The sequence below is a fragment of the Halyomorpha halys genome, unplaced genomic scaffold (assembly GCF_000696795.3).
Source record: "Halyomorpha halys isolate HHAL.00 unplaced genomic scaffold, Hhal_1.1 Scaffold154.1, whole genome shotgun sequence".
In the NCBI taxonomy this organism is placed as follows: domain Eukaryota; kingdom Metazoa; phylum Arthropoda; class Insecta; order Hemiptera; family Pentatomidae; genus Halyomorpha; species Halyomorpha halys.
The window spans coordinates 368,746-388,775 of record NW_027112031.1 but is presented as its reverse complement, the minus strand read 5'-3'; the positions used below and the strand labels follow the sequence as shown (position 1 = coordinate 388,775).

At 32.7% G+C, this 20,030-nt stretch overlaps 1 protein-coding gene and 1 long non-coding RNA gene across 2 annotated transcripts in view; one reads left to right on the top strand and one right to left on the bottom strand.

The window, feature by feature from the left end:
- Nucleotides 1-5,162, bottom strand: part of LOC106678681 (probable RNA helicase armi) — an 89,828-nt gene extending 84,666 nt beyond the window's left edge. Inside the window, exon 1 of the mRNA XM_014417377.3 lies at nt 5,022-5,162. The gene's annotated coding sequence lies outside the window, so the exon portion shown is untranslated. The remainder of the gene's footprint in view (nt 1-5,021) is intronic.
- Nucleotides 5,163-5,405: 243 nt separating this feature from the next.
- On the top strand, nt 5,406-20,030 carry LOC136796376 (uncharacterized). The gene is made up of 3 exons (XR_010844083.1): nt 5,406-5,702; nt 16,033-16,281; nt 19,952-20,030. It is a non-coding gene; the product is annotated as an uncharacterized lncRNA (long non-coding RNA).

Below are 20,030 nucleotides of genomic sequence, written 5' to 3'. Positions count from 1 at the left end.
ACACATTTTTACAAAAACTTAACGTAACACTTTTCTATTTACACATTTTTCCTATATACATATTAAGCCTACTTACATTTGTCTTCACTCACACTTTTTCTTATTTACACTCCAGAATTATGAAACATAAGACAAAAACAAAAAACTGAAAATATGTATGATATACATATGAGTCTTTACATATGAAATATGAGTCTTTCTATACCCCTCTACTTTTAGGATGACCCGGAGTGTAAATGTGCCAATCAACTTCTAGAGTCTTCATCAATCGCAAGCTGCTATAACTTCCTGGACCGTCTTCTTCATACCCCACCAAAAATAGCGACGCTTGAGGGCTTGTAACGTCTCGCTCACACCGCGATGATTGGTTTTTCCTTGGTGGTGAGCTAGAGTGACTGACTTCCTTTTGCCGTTCTTCGTCTCGCACCGTCTCCACCATCATTGTGCAACGGACGAACGTCCTGTCGATCCCTATTTGTTCGAGTCTCCACAGCCGTTTGATTTTTTCCCATATGACTTCGTTCCCTACATAGAGGTAATGAATTCTTCTTGCCTTTGATGAGTCTATTAACGCCCAACATTTCTGATCTTCCCTCGCACCTGGTTGTGACCATATCGTGTTAATAGAGGTTTGCCCGTACTTAGAGTATTCCACCTTCATAAGGACTGAAGTCCTTGTTTTCCATATTATCTGCACTTTTTTGTCGTTAATAATCTCATCCATTTCTTCAATCTCGGACGGTTTATCTCCTGTAGAGCTATCGTCCCCTGACTACGGGGTTCCTTCCTCCCGCGGCTGTGTGTTAGAAGTATCCCCTTCCCCTGGAGTCCATTCTCTTAGGAATTGTCTGACGTACCCCGATGGTTCTCCTTGTTCCTCCTCTACCGCATTTATGATTAGTGCCCGAGACAACCAATCCGCAACCACATTCTCTTTTCCCGGCTTATATGGAGATAGTCTCCATATTGAATTGGCCTAGGAGCTCCTTCCAGCGAGTGATGCGTGCAGAAGACTCATTCAGTTTCCCTATCCACTGAAGAGGTCGGTGGTCGGTATGGATTCCCAATCCCAATCTTCCCAAACATATACGGTCGGAAGTGCTCCACCACTATAACGTGATTCCGCGTCCGTCAACTTCCTGTTTCCGTTTGCTACTGGACGTTCTCCCTTCTCACTATCCTGCGAAAGCACTGCCCCAACACGTATTCGGTGGCATCCGTCGTGATCGTGAACTGCTTGCTGAAATCTGGGAACGCCAGTACCGGTTCTCGTTGTAGCCGTTCCACACAACGCTTAATGTTGTCTTCCATGGCTGGCGTTACTACTATTTTGCTACCCTTTTTTAAAAGGTTGTTCAGGGGGACCAACTGCTCCGCCATCTCAGGCATAAAGCGCCTGTAGTAATTAAGGGCCCCCAGCAGCCGCCTGATCCCCTTAATATCTCTAGGGACTGCCATTCGTTTAAGTGCCTCCACTTTGTGGGCATCGGGTTTAACGCTGTCCTTCGAGATGACATGTACCAGGAAGCCGATCTCCTTCTGACCCAACGGCGATTTTTCTCGGGATAATTTGAGTCCGAACTGTCTAATCCTGTTAAATACGGTCTCCAGATGTGCCCTGTGTTCCCTCTCCGATTTACTGAAAACCAATAAATCGTCTATACCCCTAAGAAATTCGTCCATAAGTCTCTGAAAAGTGATGGGGGCATTCTCTAAACTCGTAGTGGCCACGTTCGAACGTAAATTCCGTTTTTGGTTGGTCTCTTGGATGCATCCTTATTTGATGATACCCAGCCTTGAGATCCAGAGTACTAAATATCGTTGATCCACCCAACCTATCCAGTATATCGTCCAACCGAGGAATAGGATACCGCTCGTCCACCGCATTCTCGTTTAATTTTCGATAGTCGATGACTACTCGGAACTTCTCCTTTTGCTCCCCCGCTACTGCTTTCTTTTTCACCGCCCATAAGGGGCTGTTGTAGGGCGAAGTGGTACTCACAATAATGCCTTGTGTCCTTAAATTCTCGATTTCCTCCCGTATATGCTCACGTAAAGCCTGTGGATTCTTTTACATAGGTTACCTTTTCTCGCTTCAATTCTGTTTCGTGCACCGTCTCCCCCGTTACCAACAACACCTCCCCTTCTTTAAAGAAGAGATCCTCAAACTCCTGCATGATACCCTGTCTCCAATTTCCTTCAGTACTAATTCCCCCCACCCGTACACTACTATCCTTTCCTAGACTTCCGCGGCATTTCCTTGACCACATGTACCGTAATCGAATCGGTTACGCCCCACCGACTCAACCCCATATTTGCCTCCCCTTCGACAATACAGGGCCCACCCAGGGTTATTGACTTACACTTACATACCTTCACCTGGGCTGTCTCATCTCCACTTCTCAGCCTCTCCAACGCTCCACTGCACAAGATGGTGTTTGAACTCCCGGTGTCGATAAGGCACCTCACTCTTCCCACGCAGATGATAGGCAGACCGCCACGCTTTCCTTCAACGCTGCAACTCACCAACATGCGGCCGCATCTCCACTGGTACGCACCTCAGATTTCCTCATGTCTTCTTCCTTCCTCCTCCGCTTACCTCCCTCCTCTTCTTACCTTCTCAAATCCTTTCTCACCTCCCTCCGGTTCTGTTTCCGATGCCTCGGACGTTTCGGTCGATTCTGACTCTGATCCATACGATCTCCTTGGAATTCTTCCTCGCCCCACTCTCTGAGCATTCACCTCCATGGGTTCGCCCTGGTTCGCATTCCTCCGCCTGAATAGATAAGGGCAATGCCTCGCCATATGCCCTTCGTTTTCACACTCATAACATTTTGTAAGAGGCCACTGTGCCACTAAATGTCCAGTTCTGCCGCAACCATGGCACCTCCGATCCTCTCTCCTTACACTAACCTTCGGCTTGCTGCCTTGGTTCGGTCGTCTGTCTCCGGTCCCACTTCTTTCCCTTCCGCTATCCCGAAACTCTCTCCTTCTCCACGAGCTTGGTGCAGCTTTCGGTCGACTGTACGAGACCCTTTCAACCGGCCTCTTCGATTCGCATCCTAGCTTCCTCTTCCCCCGTCCTGGCGTCCATCATCTCGTTTACCTGTCGAGTTGTACTTTTAGAATTGCTATTGTGGCACAATCATTCTGTACATATAGTTATGGGATTTTCACCATTTGAGGTCCTCCTTGAGCTTCGAGGACACCAGCGGGACTATAAGTGCACGGCAGCAAACGGAGAAGATATACACAACAACCATGTTGTTATGGGAAAGTTATGGGAAAAGGCCCGGGGAAGAATGGAAAAGGAAAAATCCAGGAGGGTAACTCGGGAGAATTTAAAGGTCACAGATAGGATGGGAGCAATCAAAATGGGGACGATCGTATATAGGAAGTTGGGATCTAACAGGGGTAAAGAGATGCAGCGATACGAGGGTCCATTCAAGGTGATTATTATAAGGGAACATAATATTGTTACAATAGAAAGTATCAGAGAACCCAAAAAGAGGAGAACTGTCCATATTGAAGAATTAAAACTTCCGGCAATGACAATATAAAAACTGAAGTGTTCTCTTACTAGATTGTATTACAGAAAATTTAGTTACTTATTCTATTTATTGTTTTGTTTTAAGATTGTTCTTGATTTTTGTAAATAATTTCTTTTTCATTCTAACTTGTTCTATTATTGTGTTTAAATTATGTATTTAGCGTTTATTAAGAAAACTTGTGAGATTTTTCAATGATATGTATATAGGATTTGTTTTTAGTGTAAATAATTTTTCTTGTTTTCTATGTTATTATATTATATAGTATTAGTTTACGAGGATTGTTCGTAAACTGGTGGGGGGAGTTACGATTTGAGTCAGCTGTTATTTCGATGTCAGCTGTCTGAGGGGATCAGCTGATCGAGGGTATTAGAGATGTATTTTTTCAGGGGAGTTACGTATTTTTTATCTCGCTAGGATGTACATAGCTACGGAAATCGTGTGTATTGAGTTGGTAGAAGATACGGTGAAAAGTGTAAGTTTTAAACAGGGAGTTGTGTAAATAGAGTGGACAGGTAAAAATGGAAGTTTTTTTTTGTAATTCCTCTTATTTGTACCCATATTTTAATTTGACTTTGTACATATTTTTGTTTAATATTTTGTTTTGTCGGAAATTTCTCTTTTGTGATGTCTTTTTATTTGTTTTGTTTTTGAGTTTACGAGGAATTGTTCGTAAACTGGCATTTAGGAGTTATATTAACAGGGTGTGTAATATAAATCTTAATACCTAACTCCCTCTGTCAACAACTCGAGAATGTATAAATATAGGATTACTGAATAGAATAAAGCAGTCTGTTATCAGCAACCGTGAGTGTATTTTCTCGTTCCTTATTTCCTTTTTTTTTTTTTAGTTTCTAACCCGCTATCACGTATCTACTACTCAAATGTTCATTATTATTATTCTTAGGGGACTAGGTGTCCAGGAATAAAAGTTCATTTTTCAATTCATACTTTAATGATTTTTTTATCATCTACCATCTACTTTACTGATGTTCACGTTTTCTTTCCCTTACCCTATCTTTATGTTGTTCCTTTTCATGATGAAAACCATGCGAATCGAATATTATAGCCGAAAAAAGTCAAAAGAACATACAAGGGTCATTCTCTACAAGTGCTACATTTTCTACCATTAAACAAAATTTAAACAATTTCATCTATTTTTTCTATTTCATTTTAGATAGAACCGTAGATTAAGTCCATGGTTGTGAGGAAATAACTCAATATCCATAATATCTTAATATACTAACAGTCTTTATATCTCAAAACTACCAAACTGTATGATTAAGTTACGACTTTTTAAAAAGCCGATCGACTTCAAAACTAGAACAGTAAAGTTTTCAGTAAAACTGAAATTTATTAATTAGTTAATTATTCGTCTAGTTTGTATAGTATTTAAGTACATATTTTTGTTAGTTAAAAACGTAAGATTAGCCTAAATTAGCAACTAATTCAGTACTCCAGAATTGAACTTACACCTTGAAGTCATTCACTAGTAGTTTAATTTTCTTTATTGGGATTTAGGAACTTCTAAAATATGTTAAGAAAGCGACCAGAAGTATTAGTCCTGTCATAGTTCATTTATATTACTCTCGAGGTTACACGGTTTAAACTAATCACGCATGACAAAATCCAACGAAGTAAGGAAAGAAAACATATTTAGATTTATTTGACCATGAAAATAAAATGTATCGCTCCAATACGCTGCAGTAACTAATGATGGTTTTATTATATATATATATATATTTGAGAATAAATATTCTATATCCTGAGGATCAAATTTTAGTTTTAGATCCGGTAAATCAACTGGTATCAATAAGATATAATCGATTAGGTAAAAATAGTACGTTTCAGTATCGATATAATGCTTTTACTCTCCTTAGATGGTAATGATCACGCAAACAACAAATGTAACTAGTGGCTTTAAGCTTAAAGTTTCTGAAAGTGAAAAGTTATGGGATGTATACTTATTTTGGACTTAGTGTAGTATTAGAACTTTATCCTAGAAACAAGCTCTAAAAATTTATGGCTTATTTGAGCTTCAATTATTTTGTTTTGTTATTCAAGATGGTGGTGATGTTAACGTTTCCTTGATTTTGTGATTATTGTTTTCATTATGACATTGGTTTATAAAGTTGAAGCATTGGAGAGAGCGTGGTAACTATGCCAATTATTATCTTAAATCTTCATTTTTAAAATTAATACTAAATTCCTATTTGTTATTTAGAATGATTAATTATTATTTTCATTTTATTTTATTCACATTAGTTCTTTAATAATATAAGGTTGGTGTCCTCCAAAGGTTTTGGAGACAGTTATTGACATTGATTTGATCATTTGCATTACTTTTGTAATTGACATATGTTTAATTTCTATGTTTTACTTATGGTGATATATTGCTTTGTCAGTTATTTCTTTGTTATTCTTTCTTATTTATATTTATTTTGTTGCTGTTGTTACTTCACAGTCAACATTAAGAAACTGGTATTGTATTTAGGACAGCTGAAACACCTGTTAAGAGAATTTCACCCCTTTCTGTTTGTGTTGAAATTGAAAAAAGCAATAAACTGTGTTTTTTAATTTAGATCGTTCTTTATTTTTGTTCTTTTTTTATTCAGAAATTTTGATTTAATAATAACTTGCTTTAGTGTTAATAGAATAGTGGTTGATAAATGTCTAATATTCATTCTTACATATATGTTGTTTGAATTGTCAGGAAGAATCTTAATCATCATTCTTATTAGGTTTTTCAGAATTGACTGATAATAAAAGCAACAATATTAACTACTGGTAATAACATTAACAAATATGGTTGTTAATGAAATGTTGTTTGTTATTTGTTTATGCTGTGTAATTTATCTATAATATACGATAAATTTTAGCCCATTTAAATTCTGATTTATTTTTGGTTTTAAGGAATGTTTTTGTCTTACTGGTATTGACAACAAAATTTTTTTTTACTGGAAGAATATTCAGTATCTATTTTTTTCTTCCATAAAAAACATTTATTAAGTTTTTTTAAACCTTTAGCATTTATGTTTAATCTGTTAAGATTGATATATTTTAATATTTAAGATTTATTTGGTGTTTCATAGGTTGACACTTCTCACTTAATTTGGTTTTGAGTCTTAGTGTTTGTATTTGGTTCAGCGAATTGTTTATCTATGCTGAAACACATGTTTTATAGCATATCGTAGTTATTGTTATTCATCATTTTGTTTTTAAATATTTTAATTATAGTAAACAAAGTTATTTCTTTATAACTTTTGTTGTATTGTTTTGAATTATCTTTTCATTAACTATATGAATGATTCAAAGAGAATTGTCATATAAGAGAAAATGAAAATTTTTGGTAATTTTATGTTTCTCTGATATTGTAGAAAATAATTATCGAAGATGGTTTTGATGAAGAAAGGGCTGTTGGTTTTTCCTGCTTAACACCATATTGTACCCTATAAGATTATTTTATTCTTTCGGATTATTGTTGATGCTTGCAATCATAACTTTTGGTAGATCACAGCTATTGACATTAGTTGCTCCGTATTTAAATTATACCTTTCTTATAAGGGACTCTTTTAACCTAGAGAATCTAATTTTCTTCAATGTGATAGAATTGTACTAACAAAAATGTATATATGAAAGGAATATGGTCCGGGTGCGGTCAAATAAACTCAAATAGTAGAATTATACTATTTTATTGAGCCAAAGTTTCAAAAATTTATATGTTTTAATGTATCAAAAAGTCAATTATTGTAAAGTATGATAAACTATAGTTTATTTATAAATATTTTTAGTAAATTTTCACTATAGTCCAGTGCATTATGGCATAAAAATTGAAAAATAAAGAACCATTAGTAAATTTAGAGCAGTATCACATTACTTATCTGGAGAATTAATAATAGTGTTCGCCTATAAATCCCGCTAGTGTAGTTCGATCAGTTGTTGCCCCAACCACTTCCCTTTTCCCCTACTTTTTGAAATACTTATATTTTCCTCACTTCAGAATTCACTATTGGAGCATTTCCTTCTTATGATAACTGTATCATAATAAATTCAAAGCTCTTAATTTCACCGAAAGCTTGTTATGTCCAAAATAGAAACCATCTTTGTCTTTTCTTCTTTTTGACTCTTATTGTGTTGGTACCTCAATTCAACTCTAGTCATGCTTCATTATCCCCAGCCAGTACTTTATGGAGTTCAAACCCTTTCCCTTCTTTTGTCCAAGTCTGGAAATTTGGTAACTTCATAATATTGTGGGCTTACCTCAAGGAAACTAGTGGGCCTGGCTTCTAAGAACTTCATTTATCCCAGTATTTTTAAATTTTTTACATTGATGTCGAAACCACTTGAGTTATAATCTATTCAAAATTTAATTACTCCTACTATACTATTAAAAATCAATAGTGATTTTAAGTAGTCCTAAAAGTTTCTTGAACTAAACAATGAATTAATAGTCATGAAATCTGATGAAACTTAAAAAAATGATTAATTTTATTCAAAACTCATTATGATGGTAAAATTAATAATAATAAATACACTTTTATGGAAACATCAGAAATGAAGCGGTTCCAGGTTTTACTTCATTCTTTGTTTGTATCTCAATACTGATGTGAACTAGAACCTACATGAAATAAATAGAGTAGTTGATTTAATATGCAACATGATAGGTGGGCCTGTCAAAACCCGTAATAATCATTTATCTACTTATATCATATCATATGTTCAATATAGTGCATTTATCATCATAATTTAATTATTTCCTTCAGAACTGATTATCTTAAAGTTTAATTTAGAGTACTCAATTGTGTTCTTAAGGATGCCTAACACTGTTTTATTGTATTACGCAAAGTTTTCTTCCTTCCTCATTTTTGATATTCTGGTTGTAAATTGGTTTAAATAATTTTATTTTAAAGTGGTAAATTAACTTTTGTCTCTAATACTATACTTTTCTTAATTTTTTTTTATTAAGGAGACAATGTGCCGTAGCAGATTCATGATAAGATCTAAAAATGAAGATTAATTATTTCAGAATTATAATATAAAGAAGAAGGGAAAGATTAGAGCTCCCATGAATATATTTGGTAGGTCCCTGTAGAAAATCTGTTCTTCACCGGTGTGAAGAAGTATTGCCCCACAACCCAAGGAAATGAAAAAGTATTGAAGTGAATAAAATTATCTCCGTTAAAGACAAACCTGGAAAACAGGCAATAAGTGTTATGATATGGATGAAAAGAGAAAACTGATGAGTAATGAAAACTTACGTTAAAATGCCATACAATCATCCAAGGATTTCTTATACAAAATATGTCTAGAGGATTGGAGGATATAGAGGCAAAACCTCCTCTAAAGAAGCTGAATATCGACCAGAAAGAATCTATTCTGATAAGAAAGAATAATTTATATATAGTATATATCATCTGCTTTTTTATTTATTTTTGTACAATAAATTTAATTTCTTTTTAAAAATTAAATTTTCTATTAACAATATTAAATTCTGAATGGAAATATTAAATAAATTTTAAAAACATTATTTCATGTTGAACTTTTTATTTTAATTTAATAGGGATATTCATGATCTTTAGTTTAACGTCTTAAATGGAAAAACTGATGTTAAATGGAGAAATATTCCCTTCTTTTACAATGTTAAAACAATATAACATATAGCATGTTTGAGAGTCTGTTACTAGGTCTGTTAAATGGAGAATGACATCACCCTACAGACCAGTTGAGCTCGTCACCATTTTGTTTGTTGTATTAGGTTACTTACTCATAGTGTGTATTTTGATTGTTTTGGATGTTTGTATAACAAATAAAGCAATGGATGGCAATAATAATAATGTAATGACAGTTGTCAATTAGCTCATCTTGTTTCCCGTCCTCACAAGTTAGACGATCAACAAAGTACTCAGTGGCCAAACATTCACACAACTTCCACTTAGCCATGTTGTAGTAAATTACTTTAATCAAAACTCGGAAGTAAACAACATGAAGTTTTATAAGGAAAGGTTAACAAACTAGTTGCTCAGGAAATCTGCTAGAAGCAGATTTAACATTTAACATGACTTTAAATAGGGCAGCTCTCAATCTTATACTTATAATATTTAACATGGTAAAAACGTTTTACATTTAACAAAACATCATGAATACCCCTAATATTTCATAATATATGTAGAGTCCTGATAAAAGGAGAAGTATCTGAAGCCTTTGAAGTCAGAACAGGTCTGAGACAAGGAGATGGACTCTCACCAACATTGCGATCCTAAGAAGTAACCAAGATGACATGCAAAGACAATTAAGAAAAGCCGATGAAATCGTATTGCAACTAAATGAATATAAAATAAAATATATAATTGTAAGCCGAAAAATCCATCTTAACGATATGGTCTGCATGGACAGTAAATTGTTTTCGAAAGTAGACAGTTTCAATTACCTCGTCTCCACAATAATATCCATAGATGATTATCGGACTGAGATAGTGAACGGAGCCTTCTTTATATCAGGAATACTGAAATCCCGAAAAATTTCTAAAAATGTAAAACTAATGGTGTACAATGCAGTGATAAAGCCAGCACTGATATACTGCGAGACCTGGGCTCTAACAGGTACTCTAGAAAGCAGAATTGAGAGAATTCCAACAGAAAGTCCTTCGTATAATTATAGGAGCGATCTGAGATCATAGAGTAGAAGAACTAACAGTGAACAGCTTGCAGAGACTGGTCAGTCAATTTGTTTTGATATGAAGGCAAGGAAGTTAAGATAGGAGGGACATGTGGCTTGAAGCAATCCATCAGGACACCTCTACACAACGATGAATGCCAGTATAGTTGGCAAGAGACCACATGGGAGGCCATGAACCAGATTAATAGACAGAATCAATAAAGATATGAACGAGCTGCATGCAACAAACTGGAAAGCAGGAGTGGAGAAGGCTAGTTTGGATGGCCAAAGATCTACAAGGTCCTTTGAGCCAACCGAAAAAGAAAAAAATATCAAATTATTTTTATAAAAAAGAATGATTTTCTTAATTATTAATATTGTAGCACACAATTATTTTAAATTTGAGCTAATCTATTTCTTATTTTAACAAAGTTTGCAGCAAATTTTAAATTTAACCGTTTTTTAACTGTATATTTTACACTTTTTATCTGTATAAAGATCCTGTCTTATTTTTATATATCTAGGATTTTATCTCCCGATAAACTTTTAACAGTGAGGCTATATAAGTAGGTTTATTTTTGTATTATCATTTTCTTAAAAACTATCACTATCTAGTTTTAGTTTTGTTCCAGTTCTGTCAAATTATTTTTTAACACACTAAATTTACAAAACCTCCAGCTTCTTCGCTAACTACTAAACCAATTAGAGATCTGATATCTCTTTTTATTAAAAGTGTCTTTGTGGTACCAAATGTGTTCATGGTATTAATTTCATTTTAACTTTTATGAAGAAGTAACTATAAAATTATTGATTGCAAGGGTTGTATAAAAGGCCACAAATATTTTTTTTAACTAATTATAGAATGAGGTCACTACTATTAACGTGCAAAAAGTTTTAAAATAAGAAATAGATTTGTTCAAACATAAAATAATTGTTAATGCTATATAAAAAATCATTCTTTTTTATAATTATTTATAATATATTAAATTAAAACAATAAGTTACTTAATTTTTTTTTTGTTATTTTAGATTATTTTTACCATTCACATTTGAAATTTAATACTATTTTTAAAAAGGAAATTAAATAGATTTTATTGAAGATTGTATAAAACATCACTTTTACCCTCATAATGTGTTTTGGATAAAATTAATCACTTTGTTGGTAACATCTGATTTCTTGAATTCTAATTCATTGATTAATTTTAGAAACTTTTTTAAAATCAATATTTATTTGTAATTGTTTAGGGGGAGTAATTTTATTTTTAACAGATTGTAATTATTGACCAGTTTTCAGATTATCAAACATATTTTCTAAATTTGTAATTCAATTTATAATGTTTTAACTTTATTTCGAAATTCACTGAATTGAAATTGATCACAAAAGGTTTAATTTTTTTTTTTGTATTATACTACTTAATTAAGTAGTGTTGGTATAATAATTAAGTGAAATAGAAATTGTAAACTAAATAATTATAATAAGTGTAACTTTAAAAATAGTAGGTGATTAACTAATGATAAAAATTGACAAAAGCCTAATAGCCTACAATAATGTGATAATCAATGTTTGCCTGTGATAGTGTGAATAAGATCTTTGAGAATGGCCGGAATGGCTGAAACATAGGAGTTTAAAGATAATAAAAAAGTGTTAAGACTTTATAGATTTTTTTGTTATAACTAATTAAAGAACAACATTATTGATGGGAAGAAAGTGCATAAATTGAATCCTAAAGATAATGTAGGTATTTCAAAAACATGGGGATAGAGGAGGAAAGGTGGATTTAACAGCTGAAACAGCTACACTCGCACAATCTATAGGCAAACAATGTGCTTTACTCTCTCTCTCACGTAAAGAAACATGACATTCTGCATTTACTAAAAAGTTGTTTTTTCTTGGAAAACAAAATTAGCTCAAGGATAAATTAAATGAAATAAACTTTAATAACATGCATACGTTTTGGTAACTAATACTTATCGTTATCATTTATAATTATTTTTGTACACTTTATGTCAAATAATTATTTATAAATACTATAATAAATTGATAATTTTTTAGTTATTCGAAAAAGACATTAGGTTTCTCTTCTACCACTTCATGTTTATATGTTGATATTACTGATGAAAGCACTTGAATAACTCTTCTTCACAATTTAAATACGGTATAGTATATATATATATATCCAAGCCACTTTTTCATCATCTAAAAAGCCACCCTGAACCCTTTTTTACCTGACCAATTAATTACTAGAAGAAATAGGATAACAGATTGATGCTGAAGACCTGGTGAAATACCGTGATAAAGGTATGAAGGAGGAGGATATTAATATAAACCAACCTGGTTCACTAAAAACTTTGATGATATTGTTCACTTCCAAACTTCATATTTTTATTTGAATAATTTAGATGAAATATTGATGTGCTCTATTGTATCTCATTAATATATTTTTAAATACAATATTTTTTAAATTTAATATAGTCATCTTAATAACTAACTATTTTAATGATTGGAGAAGTTTGTCGGGGGGGGGGGAGGGGTGCGGTCAGCAAAGAACAACATAAATAAACAAAACATCGGCATATTTCAGTTGATAATATAATAACTTATAACTTCATAAAATAAATAAATATGGTTTTGTTTATTTATGTTGTTCTTTGCTGACCGCAACCCCCCAACAAACTTCTCCAATCATTAATCTATGGTCAACTATCTACACCTCACTAACTATTATATATAATACTATCAGTATACACTGATTCAGTTATTAAATGTTAATTTTTAATGAGGTGTCACTTTCTGATGTGGTGAAATATAAGTAATATTAAGTATTTTTGTCACTTCAGTTTGGCTTATTAATATTATTAAATGATTTAGACATTATGTAACTTGTTGAAAAAAAGAGTTCAATCTTGAAAAAAGTTGGTATCTCAGGAACTATTAAATGTGCATATATCCATTAGCACTCAAATTGTGACTAGTTGGGTGCACCGTAAACTAGTTTATAATGATTATTTTTCTTGGGACAGCAGTTTCCATGACATTTCCCATAATAAATTCACAAAATGTTTATTCATGTAATTTGGGAAAAAAAATATGTTGAATTTTGAAAAACCGTATCTCGGAAATTATTCAACATCTAAAGCCCTATTAGTACTCAAATTTCCTCTTATTTAAAAGGTGTCAGTTATTAAACAGTAAGGAATTTTAAAGGTATTGATTGGGTGCTGAATGAACATTTCAGTTGTTTTTTTTTAGGATAAAATGAACTTTTGGTGGTGTGCAACTTGAGTAGTTTAATACCTACTTTTCATGGATATTTATTTATCTATTGTATCTATTGTAAAATTGAGTTAAAATTTGAATTATTTTCAAACAGATCAAATGTTAAATATATATATATATAGTATACTTCTAGCGTAGTCAGTTTTGTAGTAGTATACAAAAAAAAAATTACTAAAGCGGAAATGTTTAATATTCTTTTTTATTTAAGACGCAACTGTCATTAATACAACTTATGCTTCACTAATTCTTCTTTTTCGAAAATAAATTGAAAGCTGGCCATAAAATTACATTACCTTTCTCTAATAGTAATAAAGGCTACAGAGAGACATAACACAATGCATATCATACAGTTTGAATTTTCATGATCATTTTTTCAATTCTTTGTAATTTGAGCTTTCATTGGGTTCTGTATAATTCCGGCTGGTACTCAACTGATTTCAACAAACATTGAGTGATTCCAAACATTTCGTTTTTGTGATATTCCTATACCTTTCTCTTTGTCCTCATTAGTAGTCCATTCTATGAAACATAGAAAAAAATAGAAGGAAGAGATTTTTTTTCTTTATGAATTTCTTTGGACCAGTAAGGAGGTAAACATATTTAAAGTCCGCACTCCTAGAAGATAGGCAGAAAGCTGAGAGGCTTGTCAAATGTCTCTCATTTGTTTTTGTTTTTTTCTTATGTCTTGTAAACTATGTGTCCTAGTGATAAGAACATGCCAAAATTAAAAATAACAAAACATATTGCAAGATTTTTTGAATTAATGTTTATCTATTTTTCATAGTTTCTCATATCTATTCTCAAAATCTATTTATTTTGAGAAGAGAAAAATTTGTTTCATGTTTTTGTCTTATTTGATTAGCTAACTCTTCTTTTCTATAAAATATAATGAAAAAGGAAGTTGTTCATTTTGAAATTGACTATCGATTTAACAAAAGATTGGTAAAGGTGTGTATTATATATAAATAGTTTACCAGATATATTAATATAAAAAAAGAATTTTCATTTGGGAAATATAATAATAGTATGAAAATGAAAAACAATATTTTATTCAAAGCATCTTTGCTGCTCATTAACCTTAGTACTTGAATTTGAGTTCTCGTACCCATCAAGCAGTACAATAAAACTCCTTCCACAGTTGTGACTATGACTAAATTGGTGTTCCCTTCTCAAATCCTGGATATTGTAGAACATCTTGACGAAATAAATTTGTGGAGGAAGTCTGTGGTCGGGAATAAAATAACCAGAGATCCACTGAGTCCCTGTATATCTACAAGGTTGAGAGATGAATTTCAGAAAATACCTCTACTCAATTTTGGGTGTTGAAAATACCAAATAACATTAATTTCGAACAAATACATATGTATCTAAAATATATTATACCTACTTATATTTGTACTGCTATTTCTGTATGTATGTATTTACTGGGAAGTGCTGGAACCATTAAAGTTTGTTACTATTCAGACATAGTTGTAGTTGGAACAGTTCCCTTTAGTGGTTTCGGTTCCAAGTCTACCTAACTCATTCATTTTCCTTGCCAAGTAGGTCTTACCCTTAATAGTTCCAGTTTCATACAGTTCTAGCAGTCAACTTTACCTATAATGGCTTTATGTCCAAACGGTTCCAGGTCCTAACAGATGGTCTTTATTTTAAAGAAAATTTTAAGTCTTTAAGCATTGGCCTGTCTGGTAATATTTTGAGGGGTAGACTGAAATGTAGTGACAATTGTATTAAGGCTGCTTCTGCAGATATATGCTTGGATAGCGGTCAGTATACAATCGGCATAGGTATAGGCATTGAACCTTCAGCCTATTTGGTTGTGAAATTTTGATTAGTATTTTACTTTATTATTATTTGTTTGTAATCATTAAAAAAATAAAACATCAACTGAGGCTTAGGTTGTTATCTAGTATAACAAAGGGAGAAATTAACAAAAATAAGAAGTATAAAGGGATATCTAGGTCATTAGCGGTTCTATCACACTGAAAAAAGCATAGGATTGTTGTCATTCATAACTGAATTTTGAGAAATATTCAATTGGTAGTCATAATGACTGATATGGTCCTTGTTATTTGTGGGTGAATGTTTATGTACAGTTAGAGCGACACTTCTGTCCAACTTGACCCATTATACTAAGGTAAATATTTGTTTCCAATGTTTGCCTCTTCATTTAATCTATCAATATTGTCATTGATGTACTGGCTATACCACTCCTAATATATAAGACCATTATGATCCTGGAGATGAGTATGGCCCCTCACTTTTATGGTGACAATTCTGTTAATGGGAACTAGTCTAGTATGAACTTTGACTCAATTCTAAGTACATTGCATAGTTTTGTAGTGCTTGTAATCTGGAGTATCTGTGGCTGTCCCTTCTTAAGCTGGTAATTATTTAAAATTTTCAAAATCATTTATTGTGGTCCATAATAGAAATCTATTTTATTAACAAACTAATCAAGTTACTTTCTAAATTAAGCTTGTAATATTCTATTACTTTGTAAGTAGAAATAATTTTCTATTAAACTAACTAAATTTTTAATATTCTTTTCAAGGGTGACATGTTCTGCCAATCCCAAGGTGGTATTGACTTTATCAGTGGATCTTTACAGAAAAAACGCAAGCTTGATTTGAGTGACTCCAGTTATTCCCTACAGGAATCACATTATCAGACAAACACAAGGGTTTTTCGTAATGTACAAAATGCTCAAAAAAGTCCAAATAATGTGCCTCATTTGTCGCATAATTTCATACATGCATCCACAATAAAATTACTAGATACTTATCAACGGTGCGGACAGAAGGTAAGTGATTCTTATTTTATTTACTTTCTATTTTAGTTACTTATTCTATTAGTTTTATCTCTATATTTTTGTCATTTCCAATATCTATTCTATTTATCCCTTATACAGCATCAAGTAAACCTCGAAATAAGCTCTATTACCTTTATTATTTTTCCTTATCCTTCCTTCGCTATTTCCAAGGTTTTGGGGAAGTGCCGCCTGATTGAAATGGGTTTGGACTTGTCTATTTCCACATATATCTCTTTATAGTCTTTTTAATATTCTATTCACGTATTATATTATTGATTTATTATATGACCTGAGTTTTCATTAATGATAGTACCTAAATATTATTTAACAAATGTATTTGTTTTAATTCGATCTCTATAGGTTATAGCTTTATTCCTCTGAATTATTGTTTACCTGTGTTTATTTTAACATTCATTAATTTAAGCTATAGAGTTTTCACATTTAACTGGAGGTCTTAAGTGTCAAAAAGAAAAGGTATCCCTGACATTGTCCTTAAAGGTCTTTCAGGAGTTTTCCAAATCTGAGGAATTCAGATTATGCCATTATTCTTCTATTGCTGATTTTATTTTGAGAAGCTTTACCGTACATCAGATTTTTTTTTAATATTGGTCCTATGGTTCTCATAAGAATTCTCGCTCTACGGCTTTTCCCAACCCCCTATAATTTTCTTCTTTTTCAAGTTTTTATCGTATACTTATATCTTACTTTTTGATTTGATTTGTTTCCCATGATTTTATCTTTCGGATAGTTTTTCCATATTTGCTTTTTCTTTGTGACCATCAGCCTAATAATACATCCCACCACAATGTATTTTCCTAACCACTGACTTTTGTTCTACAAACCTTAAAAGCTTCCTATCCTATACTTAAGATTATTCCATCGTGCCTCTGTATTTGAATATAGGTGCTATAATATACATAAAACTTTCCCATCGACATAACTGTAATCAGTTCCTGACCATTTCAATTCTAGGTTGTCTCATCTCTAACACATCAATCAGTAAGTCTCCAGTCTAACTAAGAAAAATAATTTTTTAATTTCAGAAATTTCACTTATTCATCAACATACTCTCCTTCAAGAGTGATACATTCATTCCAACGCTATTCTAACTTTTCGATGCCCTTTCTGTGAAACAATTTGTCTTTGCTCTTAAAATAGGCCTCAGTTTCGTATTCATTTGAGCCAAATTTTCTTTCCCTGGAACATCTTTTTCATGTCTGCAAAAAGCCAGTAGTTGTTGGGGGCCAAATATGGAGAGTATGGTGGTTGGGAAAGTAATTCATCCAATTTAACCATTGTTTTCATTGACTTGTGGCACAGTGTATTGTTCTTGTGAAACAGTACTTATTTCTTTTGCATGTGGGGCTCTTTTTTCTTGATTTTGGCACTCGATCAATCCAATAGTGCCATGTAATCTTCATTGTTGATACTTTTTTTTTTCTGAAGATAGTTGAACAAAAATCCCATGTGTACCCCAAAATCTGACCAGGTGACTTTTGAGTTTTGGTAGCTTTGGACGACTTTCACTGGCTATCCACTCAGCTGATGATCTTATTGATTCAGGCGTGTAGTGGTGGATCCATGTTTCATCCATTGTCACATACTGACACAAAAAATCCTTTTTATTTCGCTTGAACAGTTCTAAACAGCACTTGTTGTTTCTGGTCCGGTGTGAGCAAACATGGCACCCACTTGGAAAGCAACTTGAGCATGCCCAAATTTTCATGTAAAATTGTAAAGACACTATCTCTGTTATCGTGTTAAGGTGTCAGCTATCTCATGCAACTTCATTTTACAGTCTTATAAAACTATTTTGTGGACATTTTTCATGTTTTCCAGAACAACTGTTGATTTTGGGCAACCAGAGGGTTCAGAATCATCAGTGCTTGTTCGACCGCATTTAATTTCAGCTTACCAGTCAATAATAGTTGATTTCTCTGCTGCAGAGTCCCCTTAATGCTTATCAAGGCACTGTCTGATTTCAACAGTATTTTTTCCCATAAAAAAAAAAAACAGTGTTTAATCAACACAGGAACTTCCTTTTTGTATTGAAAATTACAAAACTAGGGTCCCTAAAACAATTGTAATATCTAAACTAAAGGTCAGAATGCCATTAAATTTTGACTTGTACTGTTTGAAGGGTAGTACTACTCAGAAATTATGTGGGCCTGTCAACAATATTGCCATATATGTGTCAGACTGGGGACTTACTGAGTGATGTGTTATGTAGTTCAATGTCAGTGTAAACTATTTTTTGGTTTTGATTGGGTTTGAACCTTGACTGCAACTGGGAGCATCTTAGAATTCATATAGGGTCAATCACCTATATTTAATATAATAAGTTTTGTATTTTGGCTCTATTCTTTTATTCATTTATTGCTTCATTTTTATTTATAGCAAAGTGGTAAATTCATTAAAAAAAAAAAAAAAAAAAAAAATGAGTACCTATGGACTTGAATTGAAAGCTATGTGTCTCTTCTTCATTAAAATGATCCTTTGCACAAAACCCACATGTGTGAGTTGGTGTGACCTTTTTTTTAGGAACCTAAATGTTTTTTTACAAATTTCAATAATTGTCACATCAAGGCTTGACTTTTCTGAATCCCCATGATCTTTTATCCTCAACAGAGGAACTATAATAATAAAATTAATAATGTTAGTTAAATTATGTAGCTTACTAAGATCATCTTCGAATGTAAGTTCATTGGTGTATATAACATGGGATTGGTTGAATTATTGATACAGCTTGATTCATTCTATTATTATTCAAGTTTAAATTTATATTAGAATTAAATGCGCTAGGCTGCTCTTCTAGCTTTGTTGTCATTTTTCAGAATTGGGAGCCAGTGTAAGAAGGGAGTATTTATTTTATATTTGGAGGAATGAATCAAATCCTAGCTCCAGAACTGAGGCAATTATAAGCTACACATGATAAAAATTGACCTATGAGCACAATAAAATATGTTGCAAAATAATTGAAGAAAATATCCTAAATTAATGTTGTAAATTACAGTTAGTTGGAGACAAAGCTTGAAATCGGATGGTAAATTTTTCAGTGATTATGTTAAGGGACTGCTATCCATTGTAGATACACACTGAAAGGTCAGAAAAATCATTCCGAGTTGTTGTGATTCCACAAAAAGAAGAATAGTTCACAATCTTCTGGACACATTTTTCAGAAAACAACAAAGTTGTTCCTAAAAGAGTGAAGCTAAGGCTGTGTGGGAAACAAAATGCAGGGAAAATCGTGAAGCAAGTCATACATCCTCCAACATAAAGAATAAAAAAATTAGTTTCATATTCTCTATTACTTCACCAAAGAATCACTGTTAAAAAGACACTAACCTTTTATACTGACCATAAACTGATAAAACGTTAGTACATATTTGTTCCGTAAATACCCATACTTAAGGCTAATGTTTATTGAAATAATAATTTTTTTACTATAGAATTTTTATTTAAATGTTATAAACAGCAAAGGTAATAGTGAAAATTTTAATTTTTTGTTATTACGTACTGAAAGCACTTTCAAATACTTCTGTATTTGTCTGCTGTTCTCATTAATAAGTTGGAAGCAATAATTACTAACAATAAATTAACTTGGTATATCTTTTATAAGTTAATGTGTACTCAAACGTACTGTTCACATTTTTTTTTTTAGCGAAAGTCCTGTGAGGGTAATGGTGATCGTGTGGAAGGGATATCAAGTGGAGACGCAACGGCAGGTGGAAAGGGAGGTG